At 41.7% G+C, this 21,536-nt stretch overlaps 1 protein-coding gene across 2 annotated transcripts in view; it reads right to left on the bottom strand.

Annotated features, from left to right (window-relative positions):
• LOC137337421 (phosphatase and actin regulator 1-like) overlaps positions 1-21,536 on the bottom strand; it is a 413,191-nt gene that overhangs the window by 353,486 nt on the left and 38,169 nt on the right. The gene's annotated exons all lie outside the window — the stretch shown is intronic.

Genomic DNA, 21,536 nt, shown 5'->3' with positions numbered 1-21,536 from the left:
ATAAATGCTGGCCTCGCCAGCGACGCCCACATCCTATGAACGAATAATAAAAAAAATATACAGAGCACGATTGAACAGGAGCAGCTGTGAGTGGAAGATGAGGAGGTAGAAGTTGCTGATCGGATGTTTAGGAAGTTAACTCTTGGTTGAACAGCCAGAGGATCCAGATCTCACAGGTCCTGCTTTGAAAAGGATATTTGCAGAGCATCGTACAACTGTGCAGGCACTGGGGATTGTATTAAACACTGCTGCGAATGGCACGTTGAGTGAAGGAGTCCACTACAATGTGTGATACTACAAAGAATGGCTTTACAGCCCTGTAGTGCACCCTGGAGCATTTGACAGCTCCACTGCTATCTGCATTTAAAGTTCAATATACTTACTGTCCATTATAGCCTCCTCTGCATCGGTCTTTAATGGGCTCACATTCCCTTTTACCACTCTCTTTTTCTTAATGTATTTTATAAAAACAATTGATGTTAACTTTTCAATCACTTGCAAGTTTTTTTTCATATTCCCTTTTTGCACATCTTATTACTTTCTTTGTATCCCTTTGTTGCTTTTTATAGCTCTCCCAATCCACTGACTTTCCACTTTTGTTTACATTTGTGTAACCCTTTACCTTTAGATCGATACAGTCTCTAATCTCATTTGTTGACCATGGTTGCTTAACCACACTAGTGGAGCCTTTACCTTTTATATACATATACAATTGCACGAGGAACAGAAAAGTTCATGAAGCGAACAAACTGAAAAGGTTTAACTAAATAGTTGTAAACAATTTTACAACACCAAGTTATAGTCCAGCAATTTTATTTTAAATTCACAAGCTTTCGGAGGCTTCCCCCTTCCTCAGGTGAACATTGTTGGAAATGACGACAACAACGTTCACCTGAGGAAGGAGGAAGCCTCCGAAAGCTTGTGAATTTAAAATAAAATTGCTGGACTATAACTTGGTGTTGTAAAATTGTTTACAATTGTCAACCCCAGTCCATCACCGGCATCTCCACATCATAACTAAATAGTAGCACAGGATGAACATTCCAACCGCGTGTTGTGGGCAAGAAAAGCAAACTTCTGATGCCTACAAGTTGTGAATTGGAGCAAGCTGCATGCTACTTCATTAAGAGCTTTACTCTACTGAACAGAAATTAAAAGTCATCCATAATGTCATGTAAATATTCAGCTATCTAGCCACAATTCTAATTCAGGCGAAGCCACCCAATTCTAACCAGCATTTTAAACCTAAACCTCCACTAAAATACCCAACAGGTTCATCTTTCACTTTTTGGTTTCCTCAATTTGCTGGAGTTATATAATGAATTTCCATTTTAATCTGCAGCTTTCACACACAAAACGTGCAGCGCTGTAACGTACACAAACTCTCTCTTTCACATATCTTTAGGGAGCATTTTTAAATAAGGCAATTTGGCAATGAATCTTTTGACCTCTCCTTCCTGCTTACTACATATTCAAAGTCCAAGGGCTACTATTTCAGAATGGAAACCCTCACGAAAAACAATCCATTTGCAAATGCAAAGAGCAATGAAGAGAAGGTGTTAAAAGGTTTCAGAAGGATACCAATAATCAATGGGAGTGATTACAAGGCAGTAATGTCAAGAGGTGCAAGTGATATGATAAAATCATAAGACCAACTGGAAGGGTTTAGGACAGTGTTTACAACCCTGAAATTACACTGCAGCTCATTCTCATCACCATGTACAATATGTACAGTTTGTAGAGACAGGTTCATTGGGTTTTTGCATTTTCCTTTATTTTTGACGAGGAAGGAAAACTTTGCCAGGTGGTTTTTACATCATGCACCAGCAGCCAGTACCACTACAGGGACATCCATATTGAAGGATTAAGCACAGTAAGCCACAGTTGATTACAAGGAAGCAATATATTGTCATGAATTAAAAGAGCTCCTAATACAATCTAGATGCAACCTGTGCCCAGCTGAAAGAGCACATTTTCAAATTGGGTGCTGGTACAGTTGATAATGGCAAACTGAAAAAAAGAGAGATAATACATTAAGCCTTGCTCTTCAGGGCTTTAGATACACTAGCAAGAAACGGCTATAAAGGATTATTTTCCTCCATTTTTAAAATCTTTTTTGCCTCAAAAATATACAGAAAAATTAATACAAATCGACAAAATATATCATGGGAGATTCTTGTTAAAGAAAAATTAACAGGCCTGATTACTGGCTTATTTTTGTAAAATGTATTAGGGCTGAGCCGGAGGCTTACGTAACAAAAACAGATACCCCACAAGTTTGACCCTGATCATTGATAAGACAAAGCTTTGCAGAGTTTGCACTGGGTGTTAATTGACAGTAGATTTCCCACAGCTCAATGCAACAGCTCTCAGGTCTGCATCTACACTTCAGACATCAAATGCTACAGCCCCAAGTACCATCACCATCTGGCAGGGAGTTCCGCAGGAAGGAGAAGGCAAAGCTCTACAACTGACAATCTGTGCATACATTTCTCCGTCAATACAGAAACTAGATATCCTGAGCTGGTACTTCATTTGTACTAGGGCTAGCAACCTAGCCACATCTTCTAGATGTTGAAAAAGGCAGTCTCAAGTACAAGGAGAGGAAGGAAAAAACATGTATTTATATAGCAACTTTCACATCCTCAGGACATCCCAAAGCGATTAATTACTTTTTTGAAGCATAGTTACTGTTGTTATGTCAGCAAATGCGTCAGTCAATGTGCACGTAGCAAGGTTCAATAAACAGTAAATAAGGTAAATGACGAGTTAGTCTGTTTTTGATTAAGGGAACTTTTGACTACGAGAATTCCCCTGCTCTTCTTCAGAGAGTGCCAAGAGATATTTTCCATTCGCCTACCAAACAAAGAGAGCCTTGGCTTAATGTCTCAACCAACAAAGCGAATCGGTCGCCTTACCTCCCCCTTAGCACCAACAAGGAGGCCGGCGACATTTTGAAAGGGGGCGTCAGAAGCGCCCGCCTGTCTCAGGCGGTAGGCCCCTTTTAATATGTAAATCGGGGTCTTATGCCCCTGATTTCAATTTTAGATCGGAACTGGTCGGAGTGTGAGCCATGCACATTCCAACTAGTTTCACGGGCAATGGAGCCAGAGGCCCAGCCAAGACAGCCCCACAAAAATATCTGGGCCACTGCTGTCCTGGGACTCCCACCCTCTACAAATGTGACCCCGATATTGGGAGGCTTCAATCCGGCGAGCTGCATCGGGACACCAAAATCACGACTGCCTCATCACCGCGGGTACGGGTGATCGGCTGGAACATTCCACTAATCAGTCGCCCAAAAATCAAAATCAACCCCAATTCTGTGTACCACAGACCACCTGCATATTTAGGATGTGGAATCTCCTGCGAAGGATGCAGGTTAGACTGTTGCCAGGGGATTCTGTATCTCGAATTATGTGCAGTTATGTATTTCCTGTCCATTTGGAACTTCTGTTGCAATGTAGAACATTTCAGGGTGGATTTTCTTGCTCCAGTGCTAGAGAGGATCAGCACACCTTAACTGTGTTGCTCCTGTCTAGGCCCAGGATCTCCAGAACTTCCTGCCTCAGGGCATTTATGCAACTTAGGGCACCCCTAGTGCAGGCCGTACAATGCGAAGCCTAGCAGCGGAGGAAGGGGCAGGAAAGGCTGGAGCAGTGATAGGCCTTTCAGCTCTGGAGCTGCACGTTGGGCCTCAGGCATCAGGAACTCGATCAGCAGTCAGAAGGTCCCAATTCCATCTGAAGATTATGAAGATACCAGGGGTCAAGGCGGCAGGGCACAGCACAATGTTTTTCATTGTGGGAAATGAGGCAGGAGGCCAGAAATGGTTCTTCCTGAATTATTAACATTCATTCCAATTGCCCTGGACTGTCTTAAAGCACGGGCCAAGCTCCGACCCCTATCAGGAAAGCAACGGAAAACCAGAGCAACATAAAAAAAAGGGACATCCAGCAATCCAAGTCTCCTCCCCCTTTTCCTGACCTCTGTCTTGACATTTTCTTCTAAGGAATATAAATGAAGCACAAAGGATGTACTCTAAATGCCTCAATCAACTCATGAACACAATCAGATCCCACACTCTGAGCAGACCGTGCAGGTGTGGGATTGGAATTCAAGGCAACTGTACTTTCACTACCACCAGCTGAGTGATGGGATCAACAGACACAATCTCTATAACTTAAGCAAACACCATGCAAATGTCTCTGGTGACATTACTGCTTTCCGAATCGCTTCACACTGCTCCTCAGGAGCCAATAAATTCTTCTCCTGGATATGCATCTCGTCCAACTTTGTGGCCTAGTGCATAGTTGAACCTGCTGCATTCCATGCTCCTCAAGAACAGCAATCAGAATCCTAATCGAAGGTACATGCCAGGAAAGGTTGTCTGCGGTCTCTAAGTCTAACCAGAGATCTAATTGCTCCACATTGTGGAAGCTTGTTGAGACAGAAATCATTCAAACAATTAGCTGAACAGCTTCTTGAGGCAGACAACCACAGAAACAATAGGATGGAAGGCTTGTCATGAGAGAAAGACATGTATATAAAAGGATGGATGGCCTGTCGAGGGTGACAAAGACAGTGGTAATTTCAACTGCAGAAATTTGGCCATAACCCAGTTTTCTGTCCAGCTTCCAATTTACTTCCTAATAGAAAACAGGTAAAGGTGTTAATGACAGCTGGAAGATGAAGCTTTACAGAAGAACAGACTATTGCAGCCAATAGGTTTCAGTTCGCAGTGATTTATCATGGGTCAATAATAATGAACGACTGAAAAACTTTAACTCATCTCTTCAGGTTTTTTGTAGGCGCAGAGAATGTGAACAACATTCACTGGCTCATTGCCTTTTTCCATTAAGGATCTCAAATGAGGAGTAACGCTGATCTTAAATATCATCCTCTCTTAACAGGTAATTAGTAGAAACATGCTCACAATCCATCAAGTACATCACCATTTTGTTCTTTGCATTGCTAAATATAAACAATAGCTAAATGCTTCCGATTAATTTCAGAAAATATTTCATTCATCTCTGGACTTGCTTCATTTGGATACAGACAAACAAATCACTAAAAGTAGTGACGGAGATTAATAAGGCCATAAAAAAGGCAGATCAAGCACTAGGGTTCATTTCTAGAGGGACAGAATTGAAAAGTAAAGAAGTTATGTTAAATTTGTATAAAACCCTGGTTAGACCACACTTGAAGTATTGTGTACAGTTCTGGTCTCCATATTATAGAAAGGATGTAGAGGCATTTGGAGAAGGTGCAAAAAAGATTCACAAGAACAATACCAGAACTGAGAGGATAAACTTCTTATCAGGAAAGGCCGAACAGATTGGGGCTCTTTTCTCTAGAAAAGGCTGAGGAGTGACCTGGTAGAGGTCTTTAAGATAATGAAAGGGTTTGATGGGGTAGACTTGGAGAAAATGTTTCCACTTATGGGGAATCCAAAACTAGAGGTCATAAATATAAAATAGTCGCTAATAAATCCAATAGGGGTTTCAGGAGAAACTTCTTTACCTAGAGAGTGCTTAGAATGTGGAACTTGCTACCACATGGAGTAGTTGAGGCAAATAGCATAGATGCATTTAAGGGGAAGCTAGATAAGCAGATGGGGGAGAAAGGAAAAGAAGGGTATCCTGATAGGGTTGGATGCACTCGGGAAGGAGGAGGCTCGTGTGGAGCATAAACGCTGGCATAGACATTTTGGGCCGAATGGCCTGTTTCTGTGCTGCAGTTTTGATTTGTTTAAGAAAATTAGATCCTTAGCTGGTTCACTCCAAATGAGGTCAAATTCTTTTACACCTCACAGAAGCGGATGCACTCCATGCCAAAGCTTATGAGTCACATTTTTTAAAGACAGCACACACCGGATTTAAATGTTGTTTTGTGGTGCATTTGTCATTTTAAAAGTCAGCGCTCATGAATATGCAATTTTTACAGGTTGGTTTTGGTGTGGAACATCTGACTGTTATTTAACCTTTCCAGCACTGGAGCTGTGTGCTTTTCTTCTCCTTTGTTGTCTAATTCCATTGATCTGACAGCACTAGATACAAGCACAGATGAAACAGGCATACCTCAGTCACTGGACCCTGCACAATCAAGACTCATGACCGGGGCAAATGGAGGATTTGGCTCCCATTTCAGGATCTCAATTTAACAATTTTACAATTCAATTATGGAAAAAATTGCACACAATAACGATGATGTATTATTGACCTGATAGTTAAAGAAGTAATTTCATGAAAGAATGTAACTTTTAGGAACAAGAAAAGGTAATTAAACTCTAAGTATGTTCCTGTTCGATATAACTGTCAATTCTCCTCTCTCCAGATCGAATGTCTATTGCTGGAGTGTCCAAGCTTTTGTCTGTGCACCACATGGAGCCTTAGGGACCACCTATAAAGCTTAAATCCATTATTCTAAAATTGCTGATACTGAAGGTTCTGGTGTTCTGATTTAACATTTAAGCATCAATGAAGCAACAGTGTCAAGAACAGACTTTTCCAAACTCCAGGATCACAAAATTCAAACAGAACATACAGGAAAAAAAAGTATAAGCACAAATGGAAATTAGTTGCCTCGCTTTCAAGGCCCAGGGCTCGATGGCTGCAGGTTGGCCACCCACCCTGGATCTACTGAATCCAGTTATACCTGCTCTAGGAACTTATTTCACAGCTCTACTACTGTGTTCACCTCACTTTCAATTTATTCAGAATTTCTGAGTTCTAATCACTGATGTATCTTGGTATTTGAATCCTTCACCATAGTGAACTATTTACCTTGATCAACTGTTAATCCCTTCATAATATTTCATTGAGGTCAGCTGGAAATCTCTTGAAAAAAAGACAACTTCCTGAAACTTTCCTAATAACTTAAATGATCTTCATTTCTCTACTCCATAACCTCCAGGGGGATGCCACACATAGACACCAACCTAGAAAACCAGCAAGAGCTGTCTGACAACTCCGCAAAAGCTGACACAGCTCCAAAAAAATGACACCTGAAGAATGGCCTATGATGTGTTTAAACAAGTAACTACATGGGCTTTAGGTGACAAGCAGTAGGTATACACAACATTCCTTCAATTGTATTGGAAAAAAACATAAGTGCATGAAACCTGCAGGTGGAAATCCAAAAGTTGAACACACAAATTTGGCAGTGTATTTCTAGAGGAATCTGGGGGCAATTTTGAATTTCTACATTAAAACGACACGGGTGAAATTGGTCTTAGGCGGGTAGCACAGAACAGACAATGGCGAATCAGCAGCCTGTTTAACATTCTGCCCAATTTGGAACAGAAAATCAGGTGCAGTGTAAAACAGGCTGACTATTTGCTATCGCCCATTTTGTGCTGTTGCCTAAGTGACATTTCACACCCGATGAATTCTGCTCAACTTTATGCAGTATTATATTTCACAATTAACAGGTTTGTCCACAGTTCATTTATTTTTTAAATTTAAAACAAATTGTCATTTGGATTTTGAACAGGCCAACTAGGCCATCACTTCCCCAAAAGTTGCCTCAACAGTCACTCTCTCACATCCAGCATTCCCCCCATTCCAGGTCAAAGAGGCACTCTACTGTCTCTCCAGACCTACAGAAACTGCACCCATGTACTCCTCACCCTATCACACATACTCTCATCTTCTCAATAGTCTCATTACATTCTCCATTACCACTTTTAAAACTTATATTAAATCTAATAAGTTCCTCTCCTTTATTTCTAGCTTCCCTCGTACCTCTGGTACTTTATCCTTATCCTCTACTGTGAAGACCGATACAATCTGGAGTACTGTGTTCAGTTCTGGGCACCACACCAGAAGAGGGTATAGCACAGATTCACCAGAATGATACAGGGACTAAAAGGGTTAAATTGTAAGGACAGATTGCATAAACTAGACTTGTATTCCCTTGAGTACAGAAGATTAAGGGGTGATTTAATTGAGGTGTTTAAAATGATTAAAGGATTTGATAGGGCAGATAGAGAGAAACTATTTCCTCTGGTGGGGGAGTCCAGAACATGGGGGCATAACCTTAAAATTAGAGCTAGGCTGTTCAGGGGTGATGTCAGGAAGCACTTCTTCACACAAAGGGTAGTGGAAATCTGGAACTCTCTCCCCCAAAAAGCTATTGAAGCTAGCTCAATTGAAAATTTCAAAACTGAGATTGCTGGATTTTTGTTAGGCAAGGGTATTAAGGGTTACGGAACCGAGACAGGTAGTTGGAGTTAAGATACAGATCAGCCATGATCTAATTGAAAAGTGGAACAGGCTTGAGGGGCTGAATGGCCTACTCCTGGCCCTATGTTCCTTTCAAAGTATGTAGCCAGTCTGCCATTTCCTGATTTCCAATTACAATATCACCTGTATCTGTCTTCAAGAGGCCCACATTACTCTTAGCCACCCTCTCTCTTACTATACTTGTAAAAATCTTTAGTTTTGTCCTTGATATTCCTTGCAAGTTTTTTCCGTATTCCCTTTTTGTAGTTCTTACTACTTTCTTTGTATCCCTTTGTTGTTCTTTATATCTCTCCCAGTCAGTGGAATCTCTACTGTTCTTTGTATTCATATAAGCCCTTTCTTTTAGTTTTATACTATCTCTCACTTGTCTTGTTCACCAAGGTTGTTTAACTACACAAGTAGAGCTCTTGTAAAGGTCTTGTATTCTACCAAATATTTATTTGAATGCCTCCCACTGTTCAATCATAGTTTTATCCATTAATAGTTCTGCCCACTCTACTGTGGTCAATTCCTGCCTCATTGCACCAAAGTCCGCCTTACCTAAATTTAAAACCTTAATTTGTGACTCACCCTTCTCCCTCTCAAACCTAATATCGAATTCAATCATGTTATGGTCACTGTTAGCTAGGTGTTCCCTCACCGTTAGATTGTTTGACTAATTCTCACTCATCACTCATCACTAAATCTAATATGGCCTGTAATAAAGCACCCCTCTTCCCTTCATTTCCTCCTTCCATCTCCTCTTTATTGTCATCTATTTCCCCCTTCCCTCTGCCCTTCAGTGCCATCTATTTCTTCCTCGCTTCTATTTATTGCCACACATTTCTTCTTTTACTCCTCCCTCTCTCCTTCATTTCACCCTTCCCTCTCCTCTCCCCTCCATTCCTCTCCTCTCCTCTCTCCCCTTGGTTACCATCTATTCCCACTCCTCTCTTCCATTGAATTGCCATCCATTTCCTTCCTTCTCTTTCCCCTTCATTGCCATCTATTTCCCCCCATCCTCCCCTGTAGGCACCACTTCTCACCAAGTCCTGCTCCTAATGGATATGATTCTCGTTGCTGCAAACTGTGGGCGGGAACTCCTGCTCTTGCAAGAATTCATCCTACAGTATATAACAGCCGGATTCACTTCCATTAGTGGCAGGACTCTTGTAGGGGTAGCACTGAAGGAGAGGAGCCCAGTCCATGCTGATTTTTCTCCAAAAAGTCTGACACATGGAATAGGACCACAACATGCTCACTTCTGGAGTGAAATGCTGACAATTGGCATGTATGCACACAGCACTGCGCATGGGTCTGACCAACACTTCATATGGCAATAATACATATCTCTTTAGATTTGTAATTTATCCCTCTGCCAATCCAACTTAGTACCTTACTTGCCTTTTTCACTGCTATGAAGCACTGGGTTTGACAATGTCAAATTTATCTACAGTAACTTCTAGTCCTCTTTCCAGATCAGTACAATATGTGATTGTTCCATTTAAGATATAACGCCTCTTTTCGTCCCTTGCTCCCATACTCGTTATTTTACACTTCTATCCATATTGAACTGCATCTGCCACCTATTGCTCTAGTTACCATAAAGCTCTTAAGCTTCTAAATCTGGCTGCCTATTCCTCATTTGTTTGAGGGAGGTTAGCTGTGCTTCATTTTCAGTTGGATAGGTGACACTTTACATCCTTACACTGTGATTTTGGATGGCAATCAAGGGAAGAGAGGAGGGGGAATAGTTGGTAACAAAGTGGGGAGAGAAGGGGGAAATGGATGACTGTGAAAGAGAGAGGGAGGGGAAGAGGGGGAATGTGTGGCAATGAATTGAAGAGAGAGGAGGAAATAGGTGGCAATGAAAGGCAGTTTGAAGTAAGTCAACACGTCTCTCAAATCCAGCAATGCCACGTCCTGAATATTCCATAAACATTGCTGACTCCCTTACTCCTTAAATTGAGCAAATATCCAAAGCAAAATTGATGTGGATGTTAAAGGCATTTAAAAAATAAATTGGAACAGAATGGATCATCAAGGCTGCTAACAACCATCTATTTCCTCGGCTGAAGCAAACCTCTGCAGACGGCCAAAGAGAAATGCTTTTTCATTAGGAATGAAACGGCCAACAGATGGCTTCAACTAATAGATGAGCGGAATTTTTCCTCCAGTATTCAACTGTTAATCTTTCTGTTACTGACTTTCTAAAGGTGGAGATTGTAATAGAAGAACTAATTTAATGAAAGAAAAAAATACTGCTCCAGCCAGATTATTTTGACTATTAAGTAGTGTTAGGATTTTTTTTAAATTTGATTTTTTTTCCCCTCTTTACACCATTTTATAAACAGAGAGTATGTGGACAAGTGACAGTATTCTATCTGGGGAAAATATTTACAACTGGTACTGTGAACTGACTTTGTTTATGAGTTGGGGCAGTTTCAGAATGTGGATAAAAATCACCAAGGGGCTAAATCCTTAATCTGCAGCATTAAAACATTCTGAACCAGTCAAAGAACCCAAAGCAAAGATGGTCCATCAGACATAAAAACTGTCACAACACTAGGAATTTATCCTTTGATTATATATATTTTTAAAAGGAATAGCAACAAAGGTTAAAAAGGAGGCTACTCCTTTGCCAAGTTCAAAACTGGGAGGCCCAAGAAGCTCTGCACTAATCAGAGTTGTTCGTGAGTTAGCTGATAAAAGATGAGAGTGCAGCATAATCAAAGTATGAGTAATCTGCTGAATGCTGCACATATTCTCACTTCTGATTGTTGGCATGGGTCAGTATAGTCTTGTGGAGATTCAGAAAGTCCCAGAAAGAGAAATACAACTGTTACAAGTGGTTAACCCATTATGTACCAAAGTGTGAAGACTGAACAGTTTAAATTGCTTAGCTTCTTCAAAGAAATTGCTTGAAAAAATATTTTTGAAACTTCTAGTGTTCAGCAGTTTCTCTACATTGTCACCATTATATTTACAAAAAGAATGAAAAGGAACCTGCATTTATATAACACCTCATGAAGTTTCTCAAACATCCCAAAAAGCTTCATATACAATAAATTGCTCTGAAGTGCAGTCACTGCTGTGTTCTTCATATTACTTACACCAAGGTCCCACAAACAGCACCAAATGATGAATTAATTTATTTTAGTGGCCTTGATTGAGGGGGGGGATACAGCACCTCCAACAATGCAGCACTCCCTCCATACTGCAGTGAAGTGCTGGAGTGCAGCTCAAAGCCATGACTTTGACCAAGAGGCAATGGTGCTACCAACTACCATCTTCAAAAACCTTCAAACGTAAATTCAGCCAAGCTGCATGATGCTTACTGACACATAGGACGGACATCAGGTCTCATTCTGCATGCACTCCATCAACTTGCATATCAAGAATACTTCTGTTTGCATGTCAAAGTGGCAGATAGTACAATTGAAAATACCTGAATTAGAGGAAGGATCAGAAATGACAAGGCTTTGAGTCCCTTGGAAGAGGCCACCCTAGATGTCCTTGTATATAAAGGCATGATGCCATAGGCCTCTCCCGCACTCAGGAATGAGTATCATCGAGTTCTTAATTCATGGTCCCCATTTCACTCATTCCCACCCAGGTGTACACAACTACATAGCCATCAAATACAGTATTGTGCAATGCAAGCTCTGTTCTAAGAATTCTGTTAAATCCAACATTCAAACATTTGACCCATTTTTGACGTTATAGGCCTGAAAGAGGGCTTGGCCACACTGCCAGTGACCCAGGACGCAACATTACCTGTGTCTCTCACCAACATTTGCAGGCACCAGCAAAGCTACACACATGCCACAGGTGCAGTTAATAAGCTTGAGGAGGCAGCACTGTGTGAGTCACAGCACACAAGGTGAGGAGGAGCAAATCGTAATGATGGCAGAGGTAGAACAGGAAGCTACTGGCCAGATGGCTATGTGACTGCCATCAGTAATCCCCTGTACGTTAGGAAATGCAGCAGTGCAGTGATATTGGGCAGCAATGTCATACTGCTGTTCCTGTTCAGTATGAAAGGAGATGAAAGTGCTGGCCAAGCTGACCAGTGCATCAGCCACCTGTTTGATACATCTGTAAACTGCATATTGGCTGATACTGCAGATGATCCTTGTATTAGCCTATAGAGGAGGAAGCAGTAAGCTTGAGGGCAGTAGTAAACTTGATTGCTATCGATAGTGCTGTCCTATGGTGTAAGCAGATCTGCTCTGGTGCCTGCTGATCTCCCCGGCATGCCTTCTTTCATGTCGCAATTCAATCATGAACTACTGCGCTCCTCAACCCAGCACCCTCCATTTCTCCCAAATCCCTTCAAGTGTATTTTGCAACAACTGATAGCCACACCCCCCACCCTTCACTGTCCCCCAATCATGTTGCCCTCCTCCTACCCAATCCATATTGCTGTCCATCTTGCTGTGTAATCTAGGCCTTAAATAAAGATAAGAAATTGATATTGAATGTATTAGTACAGAAATATGTGCGAGAGCCACACTACAAACAAACTGAAGAGAGAGAAGATATAAGGGAAGGAATAAATACAGAGTGAGACAGAAACAATGAGAAAATGAATTGGACAGAGACAAACATGGGTATCACAATGAGAAAAGTGTGCAAGAGTAGAAAAAGAAGATAGTTACATGATGAGCGATGCAGATGAATTATATTATAATACATTGTGAGTTACATGTCACACTGTTTTCGTCATAAAATAGCAAGTTCTTCAACTCATTGTGAGCAATGCCATGGGAGAAAGCCTGGCTTTGGGAATAATCTGCCTAGCTAGCTGGTAGATATTAGGGAGTTCAAGATGCAGTCAAATGCTAGGCTAGAAGAGTAGTGTATTAAAAAAAGAGTCCAATGGGCCAAATGGATTTTTCTTTCCTTGTTTGTTCCAAAGTTGCTGGGATGGCTGCCAAAATCACGTGGGCAGCTCTGGTTACATCCATGAGACGTCACAAACTTTATATCATGAGTTTAATACGACAGTGATAATGTAATATATTATTTGAAAAAATAAGTACTCTTACAAAGTAAATATCTGTAATTTTATCTGAGGAGTGAAGCTTCAGAAACTAGAAGGCAGTGAAACTGCACTTTCACAAATGCTCTGCTGCATGACAAATTACTTCAGGGTAGGTTTCTTCAACATTTTAGGCATTTTAGAAATAAATGACTCAACCAGTAGGAAAATTATTAAAAAGTGACATTTAATTTGAATTTGAACAATTCAAAATATAGTCACTTTATTATTTCACTAATTTGAAACACTGACTTAAACTTAAGATTTTCATAATAATTTCAAAGTTTTGATTTCCTCTTCAAAAATGATTGTCAAAATAAAACGAGCTGCTTCTTCTCTATTATCCCATTTACACAGCACAAACCAGCTTCAACCTACAGGTTTACTACAATCCTAGAGGCAGCCATTTCCTGTGTTTAGGAAAGCAAAGAGGAAATATGAAATGAAAATATCAAAGAATATAAAAAGAAATAGTAAAGTATTCTACAGGTACATAAATAACAAAGGTAGAATTATGATAGGAATAGGGCCACGAAAGGATAAGCAAGATAAACTCACAGACAATGATACTGAAATGGCAGGGATACTGAATTTCCTCAGTTTTCACTGAAGAGGCTAACGAAGAGTAAATTGCACCAATAGCATAAGTCAAAATGGATTATTACAAACAGTTATGATAGAAAGAAAGGAGATATTAAACAAACTAGCCAAATTTACGGAGGACAAGATCCCAGGTCCAGATGGATTGCACCATGGATACTCAAAGAAACCATGGCGGGGGGGGCAGGGGAGCTAGCAGAGGCACTAGTATCTATCTATAAAAAATTAATAGAAAAAGGAATAGTGCCAAAGGGCTGGTGGACAGCAAATGTAATTCCTGTCTTCAAAAAAGGGAGAGAGAACTAATTCAGGGAACTGTAGACCAGTTGGGTTGTATCAGTGGTAGGAAAGATACTAGAATCTTTGCTAAAAGATCAAATAACAAAACATCTGGAGACAGAGAATATAATAAAAAAGTCAGCATGGATTTCTAAAAGAAAGCTAATGTTTAACTAATCTTCCTGAATTCTTTGAAGAAATAGCAGCAAGAGTAGACAAGGGCAATGCAGTGGATGCGGTATACATGGACTTTCTGAAAGCCTTTGATAAGATTCCACACAAGAGACTCATTTCAAAAGGTCAGGACATACGAAGTCAAAGGCCAGGTAGCAGAATGGACTGAAAGATGGCTACAAAACAGAAATCGGAGGGTAGGAGTTAAGGGAAGTTTCTTGGACTGGCAAACAATGGGAAGTGGTGTCTGTGCTGGGACAAATGTTGTTCACCATATTCATAAATGGTTCGGACTCAGAAATTGGAGGTATAGGGAATTAAATTTGATAAGGCCCGAAACCGGGTGCGGGGGTCGCGGTAGTCACGGTGTGTGATTAACCCGTGCCCAGTCATTGAGATGCAGGCAGCACATGAGATTTGTGCTGCCTGGTCATTTACCTGACCGTGGCGAGTAGCCAGGCCAAGCTGCACTGGTGAGCGGCTGCTCACCAGCAGGGGGCCCCGATAGCGAGAGTGGCTTAGAGGTAGCCTGCACTTCTTAAAGATAGACTGCACCTCTTGTTTTCAAGATATAGGATACAGGTCCGCACGGCGTCTGAACGGAGATCAGACATCGCACACATAAAACACAGATGCAGGTCCCGTCCCTATGTTTACAAACTGTTCAGTTATGTTAAAACATTGAATAAAGGTTTCGCACAACTAAATCCCACATCCTCCAATCTGCATGCCAGACCTCACCAATCTGCCGATCTGAGTTTGTACCGAGCCTGTGAGAGTGTGTGCACCAAGGTTCTCTAATGATGCACTAGAGACCTTGGTGCAAGAGGTGGACAGAAGGAGGGACATCCTATATCCGCAGGTGGGCAAGAGGCCCTCCAGACATATATATGGGAAGAGGTAATTAGAGTGGGAGGAGACTCGTGTGGAGTATGAACACCGGCATAGACCAATTGGGCTGAATAGCCTGTATCTGTGCTGTCGATTCTCTAATTCTGATATTGTGAGATTATGTAAACAATGGTCATTTAGGCAAGATGTTGGAGGGTAACGTGCTTACTGGGCAGCTCCCGAGCAGGAACCTTAAGGAAAGGAATAGGGGGAAAATTCACAACAAAAGAAAATTGGAAGAAATTATGATCATGCATTAGAAAGGTAATAAATTATGCAAACAAGGGATAGACTTCATAACCAACAAATTGTGCCTTCAATGGACTCAACTTAGTGATTTTTCCAATTGACATTTCCAACAGATGATTTTATCATAAACTGTAATCACCAGCTCACGTCAAACATCAACACTTAAATTCTTAGCTTATCAAATGCTTTGCAGACATGCCTGCAGTGTATCTCCAGTATTTCTGTATTTTATTTCTGCCATCAAATTGTTCTGCCTAATGTATTGTGACGGTTCCTTTAAAATGGTATTTACATTCTCCATTCAGTGTCTCATCAGTACCACGTACAACTAAAATCTCTCACCCTTACCCCAAATTCCATCTCGCCACGACCACCCACTCTTCCTCTTCCTATCCCTGTGCAGCAGCAAATGCTGTTGTGTCAAGGATGTGCTTTTTCTCCTACTCTCATGCCAACCTTTTCATTCTCTTATTTCAGCAGATTTACACACACACACACACACACAAAATCAGTCTCAACTCCCTGTTCTATAAATATCTCACCAGAGCCTCGATTTTACACTTGTGGTCTCCAAAGTCCAGGTAGTGGGAGGGTGCCGAGTGTGTCACTCTCCTACATTCATGCCTAAAAGACCCAGCCAGTCCAGCTGCAACTCTTTGGTCAGTGATCATATGAGGTCATCCGCTTTGGACCCAAGAAATATAGATCAGAGTACTTCCTAAATGGCGAGAAGCTAGGAATTGTGGATGAGCAGAGAGATTTAGGGGGCCAAGTACAGAAATCACTAAAAGCTAGTAGACAGATACAAAAAATAATTTAAAAGGCTAATGGAACGTTGGCCTTTATCTCAAGAGGGCTGGAATACAAAGGGGTGGAAGTTATATTACAGTTCTATAAAGCTCTGGTTAGACCCCATCTGGAGCACTGTGTTCAGTTCTGGGCACTTCAGCTCATGAAGGATATATTGGCCTTGGAGGGGGTGCAGCGCAGATTAACCAGAATAATACCAGAGCTAAAATGGTTAAATTATGATGACAGGTTGCATCGAGTAGGCTTGTATTCCCTTGATTATAGCAGATTAAGGGGTGATCTAATTGAGGTGTTTAAGATGATTAAATGATTTGATAGGGTAGATAGAGAAAACCTATTTCCTCTGGTGAGAGAGTCCAGAACAAGGGGGCATCACCTTAAAATTAAAGCTAGGCCGTTCAGGGGTGATGTCAGGAAGAACTTCTTCACACAAAGTGCAATGGAAATCTGGAACTCTCTACCCTAAAAAGCTGTTGAGACTAGGCCTTTCAAAACTGAGATTGATAGGTTTTGTTGGGTAAGAACATTAAGGTTTACTAAACCAGGGCAGCAAGTTGGAGTTAAGATACAGATCAGCCATGATCTAAATAAATGGCGGAGCAGGCTCAAGGGGCTGAATGGCCTACTCCTGTTCCTATGTTCCATGCGCAAAGTGCTCGTCATTAAGAACATAAGAAATAGGAGCAGGAGTAGGCCAATCGGCCCCTTGAGCCTGCTCCGCCATTCAATAAGATCATGGCTGATCTGATCCTAACCTCAAATCTAAATTCATGTCCAATTTCCTGCCCGCTCCCCGTAACCCCTAATTCCCTTTACTTCTAGGAAACGGTCTATTTCTGTTTTAAATTTATTTAATGATGTAGCTTCCACAGCTTCCTGGGGCAGCAAATTCCACAGACCTACTACCCTCTGAGTGAAGAAGTTTCTCCTCATCTCAGTTTTGAAAGAGCAGCCCCTTATTCTAAGATTATGCCCCCTAGTTCTAGTTTCACCCATCCTTGGGAACATCCTTACCGCATCCACCCGATCAAGCCCCTTCACAATCATATGTTTCAATAAGATCGCCTCTCATTCTTCTGAACTCCAATGAGTGGAGTCCCAATCTACTCAACCTCTCCTCATATGTCCGCCCCCTCATCCCCGGGATTAACCGAGTGAACCTTCTTTGTACTGCCTCGAGAGTAAGTATGTCTTTTCTTAAGTATGGACACCAAAACTGTATGCAGTATTCCAGGTGCGGTCTCACCAATACCTTATATAACTGCAGCAATACCTCCCTGTTTTTATATTCTATCCCCCGAGCAATAAAAGCCAACATTCTATTGGCCTTCTTGATCACCTGCTGCACCTGCATACTAACTTTTTGATTTTCTTGCACAAGGACCCCCAGATCCCTTTGTATTGCAGTACTTTCCAGTTTCTCACCATTAAGATAATAACTTGCTCTCTGATTTTTCCTGCCAAAGTGCATAACCTCACATTTTCCAATATTGTATTGCATCTGCCAAATCTCCGCCCACTCACCCAGCCTGTCTATATCCCCTTGTAGGTTTTTTATGTCCTCCTCACTCTCTACTTTCCCTCCTATCTTTGTATCATCTGCAAACTTTGATATGTTACACTCGGTCCCCTCCTCCAAATCGTTAATATAGATTGTAAAGAGTTGGGGACCCAGCACCGACCCCTGCGGAACACCACTGGCTACTGGTTGCCAGTCAGAGAGTGAACCGTTTATCCCAACACTCTGCTTCCTGTTAGATAACCAATCCTCCACCCATGCCAGAATATTACCCCCAATCCAGTGATTCTTTATCTTGAGCAATAATCTTTTATGTGGCACCTTGTCGAATGCCTTCTGGAAGTCTAAATACACTACGTCCACTGGTTCCCCTTTATCCACCCTGCACGTTATGTCCTCAAAGAACTCAAGCAAATTTGTCAGACATGACTTCGCCTTCATAAAGCCATGCTGACTTTGTCCTATTAAATTATGTTTATCCAAATGTTCCACTACTGTCTCCTTAATAATAGACTCCAAAATTTTACCCACCACTGATGTTAGGCTAACTGGTCTATAATTTCCAGCCTTCTGCCTACTACCCTTTGTAAATAAGGGTGTTACATTAGCAGTTTTCCAATCTGCCGGGACCTTTGCCGAGTCCAGAGAAGTTTGGAAAATTATTACCAAAGCATCCACAATCCCTACTGCCACTTCCCTCAAGACCCTAGGATGTAAGCCATCAGGTCCAGGGGATTTATCCGCCTTGAGTCCCATTAATTTACTGAGTACCAATTCCTTAGTGATTTTAATCGTATTTAGCTCCTCCCCCCCAAGAGCCCCCTGTTTGTCCAGCGTTGGGATATTCTTAGTGTCCTCTACCGTAAAGACTGAAACAAAATATTTGTTCGGCATTTTTGCCATCTCCATGTTTCCCACCATTAATTTCCCGGTCTCATCCTCTAAGGGACCTACGTTTGCCTTAGCCACCCTTTTTCTTTTTATATAACTATAGAAACTCTTGCTATCTGTTTTTATATTTTTTGCTAATTTATTTTCATAATAGAGTCATAGAGTTATACAGCACGGATAGAGGCCCTTCGGCCCATCGTGTCCGCGCCGGCCATCAAGCCCTGTCTAATCTAATCCCATATTCCAGCATTTGGTCCGTCGCCTTGTATGCTATGGCATTTCAAGTGCTCATCCAAATGCTTCTTGAATGTTGTGAGGGTTCCTGCCTCCACAACCCTTTCAGGCAGTGAGTTCCAGACTCCAACCACCCTCTGGGTGAAAAAGTTCTTTCTCAAATCCCCTCTAATCCTCCCACCTTTTACCTTGAATCTATGCCCCCTTGTTATAGAACCCTCAACGAAGGGAAAAAGCTCCTTAGTATCCATCCTATCTGTGCCCCTCATAATTTTGTACACCTCAATCATGTCCCCCCTCAGCCTCCTCTGCTCCAAGGAAAACAAACCCAATCTTCCCAGTCTCTCATCATAGCTGAAGCGCTCCAGCCCTGGTAACATCCTGGTGAATCTCCTCTGCACCCTCTCCAAAGCGATCACATCCTTCCTGTAGTGTGGCGACCAGAACTGCACACAGTACTCCAGCTGTGGCCTAACCAGTGTTTTATACAGCTCCATCATAACCTCCTTGCTCTTATATTCTATGCCTCGGCTAATAAAGGCAAGTATCCCATATGCCTTCTTTACCACCTTATCTACCTGTTCCGCCGCCTTCAGGGATCTGTGAACTTGCACACCAAGATCCCTCTGACCCTCTGTCTTGCCTAGGGTCCTCCCATTCATTGTGTATTCCCTTGCCTTGTTAGTCCCTCCAAAGTGCATCACCTCGCACTTTTCCGGGTTAAATTCCATTTGCCACTGTTCCGCCCATCTGGCCAACCCATCTATATCGTCCTGCAGACTGAGGCTATCCTCCTCGCTATTTACCACCCTACCAATTTTTGTATCATCCGCGAACTTACTGATCATACCTTTTACATTCATATCCAAGTCGTTAATGTAGACCACAAACAGCAGGGGACCCAGCACCGATCCCTGTGGTACCCCACTGGCCACAGACTTCCAGTCACAAAAACAGCCTTCGACCATCACCCTCTGCCTTCTGCCACTAAGCCAGTTTTGTATCCAAAGTGCCAAGGCACCCTGGATTCCATGGGCTCGTACTTTCTTGACCAGTCTCCTGTGGGGGACTTTATCGAAGGCCTTACTGAAATCCATGTATACCACATCCACTGCGTTACCCTCATCCACACGCCTAGTCACCCCCTCAAAAAATTCAATCAAATTAGTCAGACATGATCTTCCCTTGACAAAGCCATGTTGACTATCCCTGATTAATCCTTGCTTCTCCAAGTGGAGACTAATTTTGTCCTTCAGAATTTTTTCCAATAATTTTCCTACCACTGATGTTAGGCTCACTGGCCTGTAGTTCCCCGGTTTTTCCCTACTCCCCTTCTTGAATAATGGTACTACATTAGCGGTTCTCCAGTCCTCTGGCACATCCCCTGTGGCCAGAGAGGTTCTGAATATATGTGTCAGAGCCCCCGCAATCTCCTCCTTTGCCTCACACAGTAGCCTGGGATACATTTCGTCCGGGCCTGGGGATTTATCCATTTTTAGGCCTGCTAAAACCGCCAATACCTCCTCCCGTTCGATGTTAATAATCTATCTTCCCTTTCTTAATCAATCCCTTAGTTACTTTTTGCTGTGTTTTGAAGACTTCCCAATCTTCTATCCTCCCACTAAGTTTGGCTACCTTATACGTCCTTGTTTTTAGTCGGATACTATCCTTAATTTCTTAGCCACGGATGGCTGTCATTTCTTTTACACCCTTTTTTCCTCAGTGGAATATATATTTTTTGAAAGTTGTAAAATAACTCCTTAAATGAACACCACTGCTCTTGTACTGTCTTACCCTTTAATCTATTTTCCCAGTCCACTTTAATCAATTCCGCTCTCATACCATCATAGTCTCCTTTATTCAAGCTCAGTACGCTTGTTTGAGAACCAACCTTCTCACCCTCTAATTGGATATGGAATGTAACCATGTTATGGTCACTCATTCCAGGGGGATCCTTAACTAGGACATTATTAATTAATCCTGGCTCATTACACAGGACCAGGTCCAAGGTTGCTTGCCCCCTTGTAGGATCAGTTACATACTGCTCAAGAAATCCATCCCTAATACACTCAATAAACTCTTCCTCAAGGCTGCCCTGCCCAATTTGATTTGTCCAGTTAATATGATAGTTAAAATCCCCCATAATTATAGCTGTTCCCTTATTACATGCCCCGACTATTTCCTGATTAATACTTCTTCCAGCAGAGTTGCAACTATTAGGAGGACTATATACTACGCCCACTAGTGTTTTTTTCCCCTTATTATTCCTCATCTCTACCCAAACTGTTTCATTATCCTGATCCTTTGTCCCAATATCATTTTTCTGTATTACAGTGATTCCTTCCTTTATTAACATAGCCACCCCACCTCCCCTTCCTTCCTGCCTGTCCTTCCTGATTGTTAAATACCCTGGCATATTTAATTCCCAGTCGTTGTCACCCTGCAGCCATGTTTCTGTAATGGCCACAAGATCATACCCATACGTAGTTATTTGTGCCGTTAACTCGTCCATTTTGTTATGAATGCTACGTGCATTCAGATAAAGAACTTTCAAATATGTTTTGTGACACTTAGTTCCTGCTTTTTCCTTTTTTAACACTTTACCTTTTACTCAATACCT

This window comes from Heptranchias perlo, chromosome 2 (genome assembly GCF_035084215.1).
Source record: "Heptranchias perlo isolate sHepPer1 chromosome 2, sHepPer1.hap1, whole genome shotgun sequence".
NCBI classification, from domain to species: domain Eukaryota; kingdom Metazoa; phylum Chordata; class Chondrichthyes; order Hexanchiformes; family Hexanchidae; genus Heptranchias; species Heptranchias perlo.
Note: the sequence above shows the minus strand (reverse complement) of the source record. Positions and strands in the feature narration are given on the sequence as shown.